General features: G+C 42.3%; 1 pseudogene; it reads right to left on the minus strand.

Moving 5' to 3' along the window:
* Positions 1-369: 369 nt before the first annotated feature.
* On the minus strand, positions 370-948 carry LOC101592397 (annotated as a pseudogene).
* Between the last annotated feature and the right edge of the window lie 11,268 nt (positions 949-12,216).

Raw genomic sequence — 12,216 nt, forward strand, 5'->3', positions numbered from 1 at the left:
TACATTGTAATGCAAATTACCTGTCCCAGGGCAGGTGCAGCATCCACACCCACAGTAATCAATCACAAACTCCAGAAGCCACCCCAAGACTGCATGAGGCTTTGGGGGGACACCTATACACAAACCATAACACAACTGCACCCATCCCACCTCCCTCTCTGACAGGAAGACTTCTGCTGTCTCTTGGAGTGCTACAGTACATGCTTTGATATCAAAATATCAAAATGCACATAGCAACTCTGTCCAAGGGTGCTGTTGGGCACAGTTCTCACGGAGGAGAACAAAGACTGCAAGCTGGCAGTAAAGCTCGGAGTAGGTTCAGGAATGTAACATGCCAAGTACATCCGTGTCCCTGTAAAGACTGCTGGGTTATCCTAAGTTCACAGTCATCTTCTCTTCTCAATGGTCTGGATTCAGGCTAGAGTTTGTACATGCACACTCCAGGTGTTCTACTCTCTTCTGGACTTCTTTCAACTTCGGTTTCTTCCTGATGTACTCTGGTGGTGGGCCCTCCTAACATACTCCACTCTGGTGGTGAGCCCTCGAGGGCAGACACTTGATGCTGCTGGTGTTGCAGCAGCAGGCGCAGGACTTCACCTCTACCCACGGCAGCCAGATCAAGAAGTTTGCAGACGTGGGGTCCACCTGGCTTGGAGGTATCCCACAAATGACTATCCTGGTCTTGCACACCACAGGAATGGTTTGCTCAATGTTCCTCTTCTTCGAAATGGGCATAGGTCACTTCTTCGGAGCATGCTTGGTGAAGCGGGAACTGTGGGCTCTGAGGTTAGTCTGCTAGGCATCCTCAGTTTCTACAGAGTCTATCTCCAGGAGTTACTGGAGGTCCCAGATGCTGTGGAGCTGACTGTAAGCTAGCCACTGGATCAGTGCAGAGAGGATCTCAGCTTTCTGGGGTGGGGGCTGAGGATGCAGGTGGTAGGAGGGCATGGGTGCAGGTGCAGCCTCAAGAAATTTAACTTAGGTAACAGAAAGAAGATTCATTTACAGGTCTCATGGCCCCTTTTCAGAGCACACACAGAGCTCTGTTCTGGACAACACATACATTTCAGAATTCAATCTTGCATGGTCTTGAGTATACAACCTCTGCTTCATCTTCACATAGCACTGTCTCATAGAAATGTCTGTCTCCAAATGTCCTCTGTGACAAGGACATCTCTCAGATGAGACCAGAAGCCCATCCTGCTACATGATGACCTCATCCTGACCTCAATGATTAAGCTGCAGCAACACTATTTTTCAACAAGGTCACACTTAGAATTAGTGGAAATTAAGGTTAAAGATATGAATTTTGGAGGGGGCACAAGTCAATCTGATATAGGCATGTGAAACTCCCACTCTGGCCTGGATGAATTTGTGTTCTCTAAAAGTGAAGAGTGAATTTTAGGAATAAATGGAGGTTGAGGGTAAAACTTTATTGGAAAGGAAAGCTTCTGTCATAGAGGGACAGAAGGGGGACCTCAGCAGGTTGCCCAGGAAGCTGTTTCTTCCAGGGACTTTTATAGTGTAAAACCATGCAGGGTTGAGGTAAAGACAAAGGGGTCTCACTTAGGCAGATGCAGGGTGGGACTAAACTATGGTTAACAAATGGGATTACAAGCACCATTTGCTCAGGTAAAATTGATTAGGCCCAGGACCAAATGAGGTAGCGAGTCACGTAGCAAGCGGGCATGAATGTAAAACAGGACCTTATCAGGAGGCCGTCAGACCATAATTCTTCCTGCATAATGATCAATCCTGGATGCCAGTCTTTAGGTTTGATTTGCAGCAGGAGCCTCCATCCTTCCCACAGTTGTTAAGCACCTGGCTGTTGGTATTTCCTTCAAGGGCCTGACCCTATCTGACTGCCTGCAATTTTCTATCTAACTCAGACTGCCTGCAGCAAATTCATAGCACATATCTAACTGATTTTATTCTCTATACAGTGCTCCATTATGTTACAAAAGGCCTGACTGCAGTGGTGCTGCTTTGTGGAGAATCTCATCATGAATTTGTTGTGAATTCTCTTCAGTGTAATTTCACAAATTCACACTGTTTCATTTTTTCCATGAACTGCACACAGACATTCATCTCTGTTGAGGTTTTTGACTATCTGCTGATACATGGGGGGGGGAGTGGCACGGTGAAGCCACACCTGACAGCTGGCATCCAACACTTGCTTTTACTATGTGCTGTGGGCATTTCCCAGGAGTATACTTGCACAGTTCCATCTTGCTTGGATGAACATAAAATCAGTTTAAATTCCCTGAAGTTGTATCCGTGGGTAGGGAAGTTAAATTATGGAAATCGGGCAGGGATTCAATCCAGACCTTAGCAAATGCATTTGGGCAATTATGTTTTTATTCTATCAGCTAGAGAAATGTAGCAGTATGTTACATTTTAAAAATCTAATAATAGCCTTCTATACAACTTAGAAAGTTCACAAACTTGAAATGTCTGAAATTCAAATACCCAAGTAAACTTCTCCGTGTTTATATGGCTTTAAGATGGCATAATTAGCTAGGATACAGATTTGGCTGGAGGACAGCCTGTTTCTCTTTCTCTTTCAGCTCTATCATGATCCCCTGAAAAAGAAAAAAATGAGGCTTCAAAACTCTAAAATGCCCATAGACTGTCAAACTGCTAAAATATACCTCTCCTGCCCGTGAAGCCAACTCAAGATCTCCTGGCTGCCAACACAGTCATGATCGCCCTCTGTACGCATTGCCTCAGTTGCCTGCTACCCGCAGCCTGCCAGCACGCCTGCCTGGACCTAAATAATACCTTCTCCTACTTTCAGTTGGCTGTTGTCAGCCAGCTCCTCTTCACCTTTACATAAAAAGACCCCAGTTGTGGATTCAAAAGTCAACTGAACTGGATTCAACCTTCTAGAGGTTCTAAAACTTGTCTGCTCTCCTTGGAGCAGCACTTACAGCTGATCACACTAGTTTTGCAGCACAAAACTATCACTACACTTCTGGTTAATGACACCCATGCTGCCTGCTGGGAAGGCACATAAACTGTGCTGCAATAGCTGATAGAAATTCATTACAAGAAAAGAACTTCACAAATTTCTTGGAGTTTCTGGCTTCTATAGAATCTGGATCTTTGAGTTCACAGAAACAGTGGTGCTTACTCAGACTGTCAGGCCCTGGTCATGCCCAGTGATCTATCTGTGCAAATAGTTGGACCCAGTCACTAAGGGCTACCTTCCCCTTTTGCCTTCTGGCCCTAGTAAGCACTGACCTTGTGATCAAGAAAGCTGACAAGCTCACCTTAGGCTGAGATCTAACTGTCCAGGTGCCAGTTCTAAGAAATGGACCTGCTGACAGATGCTGAGTACACCCTGCTCATGGATGGAAGTACCTCTGTTAGGAATAGAGTCCAACCACCTAGATATGCTGTGATCACCTTGGACAAAGTTACTTTGGCTGAATCTCTCTTTTGCTACTACTACCTCTTGCTGTTGAGAAACCTGCAACCAATGAATCCAAACCTGCTCTCTAAAGCCCCCTTGGGGGATCCAATTGACTGAACTAACAACTCAACCAGAAAAGCTTTACCTGGCACTACCAGAGGATCCATCACCATCAGAGCCAGCCCTGCTCCCACCATACGTTCTGTAAGCTCAAACTACAGCACAGGCACCTGTATCCCTGCAGCCAGCTCAGCCTTCAGCATCTGTGTCACTGGCCCTGGCTTCCATAGCTGGCAAAGACAGTAAAGGTTTGTAGGGTTCTGGCATGAGACGTCAACCCTAAATATGGCCTATCCTTGACTATTGGCAGTGATAATGGGCTTGCATTTGTAACAAACTTAACTCAAAACTGGCAGAAGAACTATTAAAGATTAAATAAAAATTACATATAGCATATAGGTCACAAAGTTCTTTAAAAAGTTAAGAACACACAACCATACAGAAATAGCTTGTAACTAGCTTCATAAAAAGTTTAGCTAAAAGTTCAGCTATACCTGCAGGCACTCCTACATACACATAACTCAGATGTATATTAACTACCTCTATAAGTTCCAGAAATCCAACTTTAGATCCACCATTCTAGACTTCTGGAGAATTTACCCAGACCAGACAGCTCACTCTGAAGAAACGATGCACTCAGATCCCTGCTCTGGTCACTGCAGATGCTGACCAACCAGTCCGTGCAAGGCTGAAGCCTGTGGACACCATTCACAGGGTTGCTCCATACCTATTGCCCTTGATTTTTCTGCTTCTTGCCCCAGTCTTTGCTTCCCCATCCCACTGATAGCTGTGGTTTTGCCTTGGACTCTGTAGTCAATTGCCCCAAGAGAATAGAACAATAAAACACTTGACCAAGATTTTATGAGCACCCAAGGCACATTGGACACTCTCTTAGATCATATTAACTCCCTCACTACATTGCCAGAGTAATAGTAAATCATGGTCACTAAAGGAAAAATATATCTTTTCCTAAAAGCAACTTTGGGAAAGACCATATAATAAGGGAAACAAACCACAAATTCTTGGTGGGAATTTTTAACCTTGGGGAACTTGGCTAGGACCAATCCTAGGACCACAACAGCCCCAGTGTTATAGCTTTTAGTTTGGCCTTGTCTCAGAAGATCACATGTAACATGTCCAGCAAAGCTGCAAAAACTAAAAGTGGGGGAAATGTAGCAGAAGATTCCCCTGTCCCCAGAAGTATACTTCAGTCCGTTAGCTGCCCAGATAATAGTTCTGCTTATAGTTCCTGTTACTTTGTTTCTTAGAAATGGCTGCTCATGGGCTGCGGAGATAGCTTGGCAGTCTCAGGATATTGGCTCGACTTCTTTTCAATCCTTCTTCCAAAATCTGACTGACATCACTCCCCCGGTGAGGTTTTTTGAACTATTCTAAACCCTGTCTCCTTGATTCCATTTCCCCCCTCCCTTTGCCTTCGTTTTTCCCATTGCGCTTACCATCTTCTCACTATTTGTCTCCTGCAGTAGAGCACAAGTTCCAAGAGCGCGCATATCTTTGTCTCTGTCGAACGCCACGTGCTGGAACAGTGCCTGGCAGACAGGAGGCACCTGGCCTCTGTTCTGAGTGTGTTCCCTAAGTGCAGAGCCTGTATCTGACTCTCCTGGGTGTGGTCTCTAGAATAGAGAACATGGCCCAGCACAAAATTTTCAATGTATGACAACATTCTTGTGCTTGCAAGATAAATACAAGGGAATGGGTATTGTAATGATACTTTCTAGGCCATAAATCCTAGTTTTTACTAATGATCTTGTTTTCAAATATTACATCTAAACTTCCCTTTAGTTCCCTCTCATCCTCTTCCTATATGTGGGTTCTCTGAGGAAGCATATGTATACAACAAGAACTGGGCAGCTACCTTGATGCTGTAGCGGACTCTGGCCTCCACATATCTGACCACAAACCAATGGCCTTTGGGATTATGTCATTCTATGATTATCTTAATTGTACTTCATTTGGAATAAAATGTCACACTTAGCAAAATGACTAAGAGTCACCAGGTACAGTGGTATACACTTGTAACCCTAGCTAGTCAGGAGGCCAAGCCAGGAGGGTTACAAGTTCAATGCCAGCTTGGCCAACTTAACAACTTTGCATGACCCTGTCTCAAAAAAATAAAAAGGATTCAGAATGTGGCAGCTCAGTGACAGAATACCCTTGGGTTCAATCCCTACTAATTCCTTTTTCTTCCAAAAGACTAAATCTCTAGTAGAGTTTTGAAGCAATATATTAACAACTACTGCTCAATAAAATCAAGGATCTCTGTTTATATGTGTTAAAAAGAAACCAAGTTTGAAGTGAGATAGATATCAGTTGGAGGCCTGCTCTGCCCAACCAAGACAAAATAAGTGGCCTTCAACTACCTACTGAGTGTATTCCATAACAGTAACTTAGGCTATCATTCTACCTACTTAGCATGCATGTCATGGGAACTGCACAAAACGACATATACAACTTGCTTAATATACAACTCACTTATAAAAATGTTTCCTCACATTTATTTTTTTTTCCAATTCACTTTGTTGCCTTTATTGCCATGATGGGAACATAGGCTTTTTTATGGTTGCCAACTGAAACTGAATTGTAGACTTTTTAAGTTTAGAAAAATCATGGTCAGAGAGCCCCAGGGGGCCTGAGTTGGACACTTGTATCTACAGCTTCTGCCTCTCCTGCAGCGGGTTCCCGCTGTGAACAGCCTCAGAGGTGTAGGAAAAAGTGATCTGAAGGGATTCATATTGGCCCAATAAACTGCTGACACTGCTCAAAGTCCATCAGCTTTGTTTCTTTTTAAGGACCATGAAAAGAAGCACTATTGCTTTTAGTTACCTTTGAGGGTAAAATCAGATCAGCAGTTGAATAGCTTTCTCTAAGAATGGGCTTGGCCCCTGAGGGGGGTGGTTTCTAGGTAGCCTGATTCTCTAAATATTTGCTGAATAAATGAAAGAGTAAATACTTGAATGAATTAATTAGTTAATATTATTTCAGAGGCCAGTAAGCTGCCTTGCAGTTTTGATGGTTCAGCAGCCACTTGTGGGAAAAGAAGAGATGGAGAGGCCACTCTGGCTGTCCTGCTGGGTGTGGCCAGTTTCCCGAAGTTGGCACTCAAACTGAGAGACTGTCCACTGTTTTGCTGTCCATTGTCATGGAAGCCATGGGTATGGCAATACCTGAAGACAAATACAACAATCTCCTTATTTTACTGGCTTTTCCCACTCTTAGTCTTGAAAAACTCACTCTTCCCTTTTCTTCTAACCATGCTGACATGCATTTGTTTGTACACATTTACTGAAAATAGATAATGTGTATGGAGAATGGAATCCCAGGATGCACTTCCTTTATGAAAATGCATGTGCTTCCTCTTTAGTGGTTGGGTGCAACAGTTCTTGGTTTAAGACTCTCAAAAATTAAAACAGCTGCTTGGGACTTCCTCCGCAAAACTCCGAGCCAAGGATGCAGGAGATGTGAACAGAAACCTCATCTGCTAAGAATGCTTCTGTCGTAAGAATTCTCCAGTTCACGAAATTTCAGAGACTGCCTTATAGAACCAATACTAAACCAGAGTCATGAAATCTACAATGTCATTCAAAGGAATTCAAATGTCATTACACTTACTCTAGGATCTACTTATTGTAAAAGACACAGGAAAGATTAACTAACTTGTTAATGATGAAAATATTTTTTCCACACTAACTCCAGGAACAGAACAGCCAGGAGTTCTAACTTTATTTTTCTCAGTCCATGTTGATAATATCCTACCTTTATTTTATATCTATTTTCCTATTTACAATGAATTGGTAACAATGGTGCCCTTCATGGGTTGCTACTAGAAAGAAATAAGTTAATATGTTAAAATGATTAGAAGTGATATTTATTTTTACAAAATCATAATAGATTTAAAAAAACAGTATTAGAAATGATACAAAACTTCACTAAAGTAATAGGAATTCAACAATGATTGATGTATTGCACATATACCTTTAAGTTAGTTGTTTATGTTACCAGATACAAATGTGTAAAATTGGTTTAAAAAAAAACAAAAACAAATTATAAGAAATTGAAAAGTAAAGAATAAAAAGAAAATATCTTAAGTTTTAACTATGCCTTTCAAAAGACCAGCAAAAATAGGCAATGCAATTATCCAGTGATGTTTATTGTGATTTTACCACTATGAAAATGAAAAGCAGAATGAGAGCTGCCAGGTCACTTACAAGTCTTCTAAAATGTTTGTTCACAGAAAAGTCAGCATTACACTAAATAGGATTTGATGATGACCCACAGGTGGACTCATGCCAACATTGTTGTCTTCTAGCAGTGGACATATTATCAGGAATGATTACATGCCAATAAAATTATGAAAGAAAGGAGGCTAGAGTATGTGAGATTCTGAAGCACTTCTCTGACAAATCCTATAACAGACCAAAGCAGTCTTGTATTTAAAAATTTTGGAACTTTGGAAATTTTGAAATAAAGCTACCATTTTATTGAAAATTGAGTGTTAACCTAGTATACTTCAGGTGGAGTAGTGCTTTAGCTCAAACATATTGATCTTCCACTTCCTACTCATTGCCATTTTCATGTCCATATTTGTGCAATTCACTAGCCATTGGAGACACACAACTTGGGTGCAGGAGACACTGGATGAGATGGCCTGCCCTGGGGGATCATCAGCATGGCTCCCTGAGACACGTGGAAAATCCTCTGCCTGCCTGCCTGCCTGCCTGCCTGCCTGCCTGCCTGCCTGCCTGCCTCTCTCTCTCTCTCTCTCTCTCTCTCTCTCTCTCTCTCTCTCTCTCTCTCAAAGAAAAATACAGATGCTTCTTGACTTATGGGCTTATGTCCTCACAAAGTCAGAGTTATTCAGAACATTAAAAGGGAAAATATCTCAAATACACCCAGCTCTGACTGCCATTCCTGAGCCTGGCTTCCTTTCAAGCTCTCACACCACTGACCTTGGCTCCTGGGTGCCCTGAGAAACCGCTGTACTATCTTGAATAAAGATAAATATTCAGAGCTCAAAGTGTGGCTTCTCCAGAGTGTGTACTGCTTTCACATCACCCAAAATCACAGCTTAGTAAGCTGGACACTATTTGTGTATCTCCCCTAGTTCTTTGATTCTACTATGAGAAAAGACGTTGTGACCAGAAGGCCTTAAGAAATAACAGGGAGAACAACATTATCAGCTAAGATTTCTTTAAACATAAAAATAAACATGCATGGATTTTCCAAACGTTTTGGCTCTTAAAAAATGATACTTGGGCACTGTGAGTTGACCCTGGGCTTCAGGCCACACTGAGATCAAGTGCGAGCACCAGGCCAGCCAGGAGTCACTGATCATAGTATGCGTTTGGGTGCCCCCTTTTGGCTTGGCATGGCATCACACGACAGAAGCCAAGCCACTGCAAAGGATGTTGTGCTGAGCCCTGTACTGTGTCACTTGCCAGGCATAAAAGTGACAGTGTAAGGAACACAGATGATGCCTATCAGATGAGGTGAACATTAATCGAACAATCACAAGACATGGGCCACAAGGGACAGATCAGGTAGGCTTAGGTTGGGGCAGGGTCAGAGATCACAGGTGAGGGACAGGATAGCGGTAACAGGAGACAGGAACATGGGCAAGAAGGATGTGGTGTGTCTGAGGAAGTGAAGGAAAGCCGTGGTGGCTGAGGCTCACAGAGCTCCAGGGAAGATGGGAGAAAAAGCTGAGGGATGACTCTAACTTTCAGAAAGTTTCAGTTTCTTTCAATTCTCCCCAAATCCTTCTGAGGCTAAGACCTTTAAATTTATTATTTAGATGAGGAAACTGAGGAATAAAGAAGGTAAGTAAAGAGCTACTGGGGATGGCACCACTGCTTAGTGGTGGATGCATCAGTCAGCTTTCACTCACTATGACAAACACCTGAGGTAAACAACTTACAAGGGAAAGGGCTACCATAGCTCTCAGTCCCAGGTTCCCATCCATGGTCACTGGGCCCTGGTGCTGTGGGCCTTTGGGGGACAGTGCCTCATGGTGAGATCAGAAGTGTAACCACTTACCTCATGCTGGCTGAGAAGCAGAGAGAGGCAAAGGGCCCTCATATCCCACTTGAGGGACAGCTACACCACCTAAATTCCTGGGCCTGCCACCCCCAACTGCACCGTAGCTGGCCATCCTACAGTTAGCACAGGGCTCTCACAAGACCGCTAAGGTCAGAGCCAGAGCAGTAGAGGCAGCAAATGAACCAAGGACCTCTCAGCTCCAGCGTACCTGCTCTCGGCCTTCCTCCTCTGCTGTCACTCAGGTGGCAAAAGGCCCTTTGGGTTGTGGGGACAGAATCTTCACAGCAGCAGGCAGCCACTGACATTCCCTAAGGAAGCAATGACAAGATTAGCCTTATTGAGAAGAGATACTTTTACAGTGAGGGAAATTGGGTGTGGGCTCACCAAACCCAGTGGGCCCCTAAGATGGAAACTACACACATTCCAGTGAGGATAGTGCAGTGCTCCTAAGCCAAATGAGACATAGCTTGGGGAAGGGGAGAAGTAGAAATGTTGGGACAACGCACACAGGACTTGATGGTGAGCTATTTGGGTGAGGGGTGAAGGATAAGGAGGGTTCAAGTTTGATGTCTGAGTTTCAGTATGAAACACTTAACTTCAAGCAAAAAGGAAACTAGGGCCAGGGATCTCTCTCAGTGGCATAGCACCTGCCTGGCAAGCACAAGGTCCTGAGTTTGATTCTCTGTATAAAAAAAAAGGACTAGAAAACTAAACCCTATCCTCCACTGTTTCATTCCTCAAATTTTAGAGTTTTAGAAAATGAAAGCAAATTATATATAGTGTGTTCCTAGACAATTTAGCTAATTAACTCTTTCCCCAGCTTGCCCTTTCTTCTCTCTCCTCTCACTGCCTCTCTCTCTGTCTCTGTCTCTCTGTCTGTCTCTGTCTCTCTCTCTTTCTCTTTCTCTCTCTTTCTCTTTCTATCTCTGTCTATCTCTCCCTCTGCCTGCCTCACTGAGTGAAGAATTTTCTTGAGTAACATATAAAGTATATGATGTAGTTAATATATATAAGTAATAAACTTCTTAAATATTTTAGTATAACATTTGTAAAAAGAGGGTGTAAACAAAGGTGGCCTGTGTTGGACACGCTTATGGTATGGTGCCCATCCTATGTCCTTTGAAAGCCAATATCTCTCATCTCTTCCTATCTACTCAAGCTGCTTTCCACCCATCCGTCTCAGTCTTGTTCCCAGAATGCTTCAGTTTTTGTATACTGGAAAAGGTAACAGAGTGGAAAGAAACTACTGCAGTCTAACATGAGAAACAGGCCAAAGCAGCACTCTCAGAGGGCTCTTGCGGAGGACACCATACTGATTTTCTAGCCAGCACACTGGAGAGGAGAAACTTTCAATCTAGCCAGAGAAGAAAGGTGCAATGGGAAAAAGAGCTGGATACATCAGGAATGAATGTAAGTCTTCTCAATGGGAACAAGATAATGATTAAAGTGAAAGATGCCATATCACTAGTGGAATACTAAGGAGCAATTACATGTACACAACATTATTACTTAATAAAACATGTAAGAATGGACAATGTAGATTGTCAAGTTCAAACAGAAGGTGAAGGAGCAGTATATACAATTGGAATACATCCAAGAAATAGGTGTATGCGTGCAGAAAAGAAACTAGAAGACGGATTTTAAAATATTACCATTCGCCAAGTCTGTATAGTGCAATCACTGGCGATTTTCATTTTCTTTTTTTTTTTTACTTACTTTCTGCATACATTATTTGTTCATACAGTTTAGACACTGACTTTAATTAAATGCAACTGTTTTTAGAAGCTATAAGAGTAGATTGTTCTTCAATATCTATTTCTCTAGTATGGATTTCCAGAGCACAAGTCTGCCAAGGTTCAGCGCAATCATTAGGAGACCTGCAGTGGACCGTATTCCATAACTACAATGTTATTCCATAACTTCTCATCCCCAAGGTTACCAAAAATACTCCTACCAAAAAAAAATAAAGATAGAGTTAAATAAATGAACAAATTTAATATTTAAAATTGTTTTTAAAATCAAGATTTGGGGCATAAAATAGCTTGAACGTTCAAGGAATAAAGATAATTAAAGTCTTATATTTCAGATTAAAAACACAATTCCAGAAAGTAATATCAGAGAAATCTGTCTTATACTAAAGAAAAGGAAATTTTTATTGATCTCAGGATCAGCATATGCCAAAATATGTAAAAAACAAAGAAAAGAAAAGAAAAAGGGAAAAAGGCACAGAATGTTAACTTGAAATTTGTGTTTAGTATCTTTGCTTTTTCAAATTTTTAAAAATCTTTTATTTATGCATGTATTTGGTACAGGGTCTGACTATGCAGCTCAGACTCATAGTGATCCTCCTGTCTCAGCCTCCCCAGCACTGGAATTACAGGTAGCATGGCATCTGGTGCCAGGGATTAAACCCAAGTCCCTACATTTTCCAGGCAGTGCTTAGACCCCTGAGATATCTCTCCAGCCCTAAGTATCCTTTCTGCATCAAGGAAGGTAGCAGTCCAGAACAGACTAGCAGTTCTGTGTTGGGTATTCAAATGGCTTTCACAAGCTAGGTAAAGGGACCTGGGTGATGGGAGTTTAAATGAAGGGAAAGGGTGTGTGGAAAATGTGATACATTTTTCAATGGAAAACTTGTGATGTAAAATGGGTGATTCTTTCAACATGAAGGCCAGAATAAAGGT

The sequence above is a fragment of the Octodon degus genome, unplaced genomic scaffold (genome assembly GCF_000260255.1).
Source record: "Octodon degus isolate 3935 unplaced genomic scaffold, OctDeg1.0 scaffold00028, whole genome shotgun sequence".
NCBI classification, from domain to species: Eukaryota; Metazoa; Chordata; class Mammalia; order Rodentia; family Octodontidae; genus Octodon; species Octodon degus.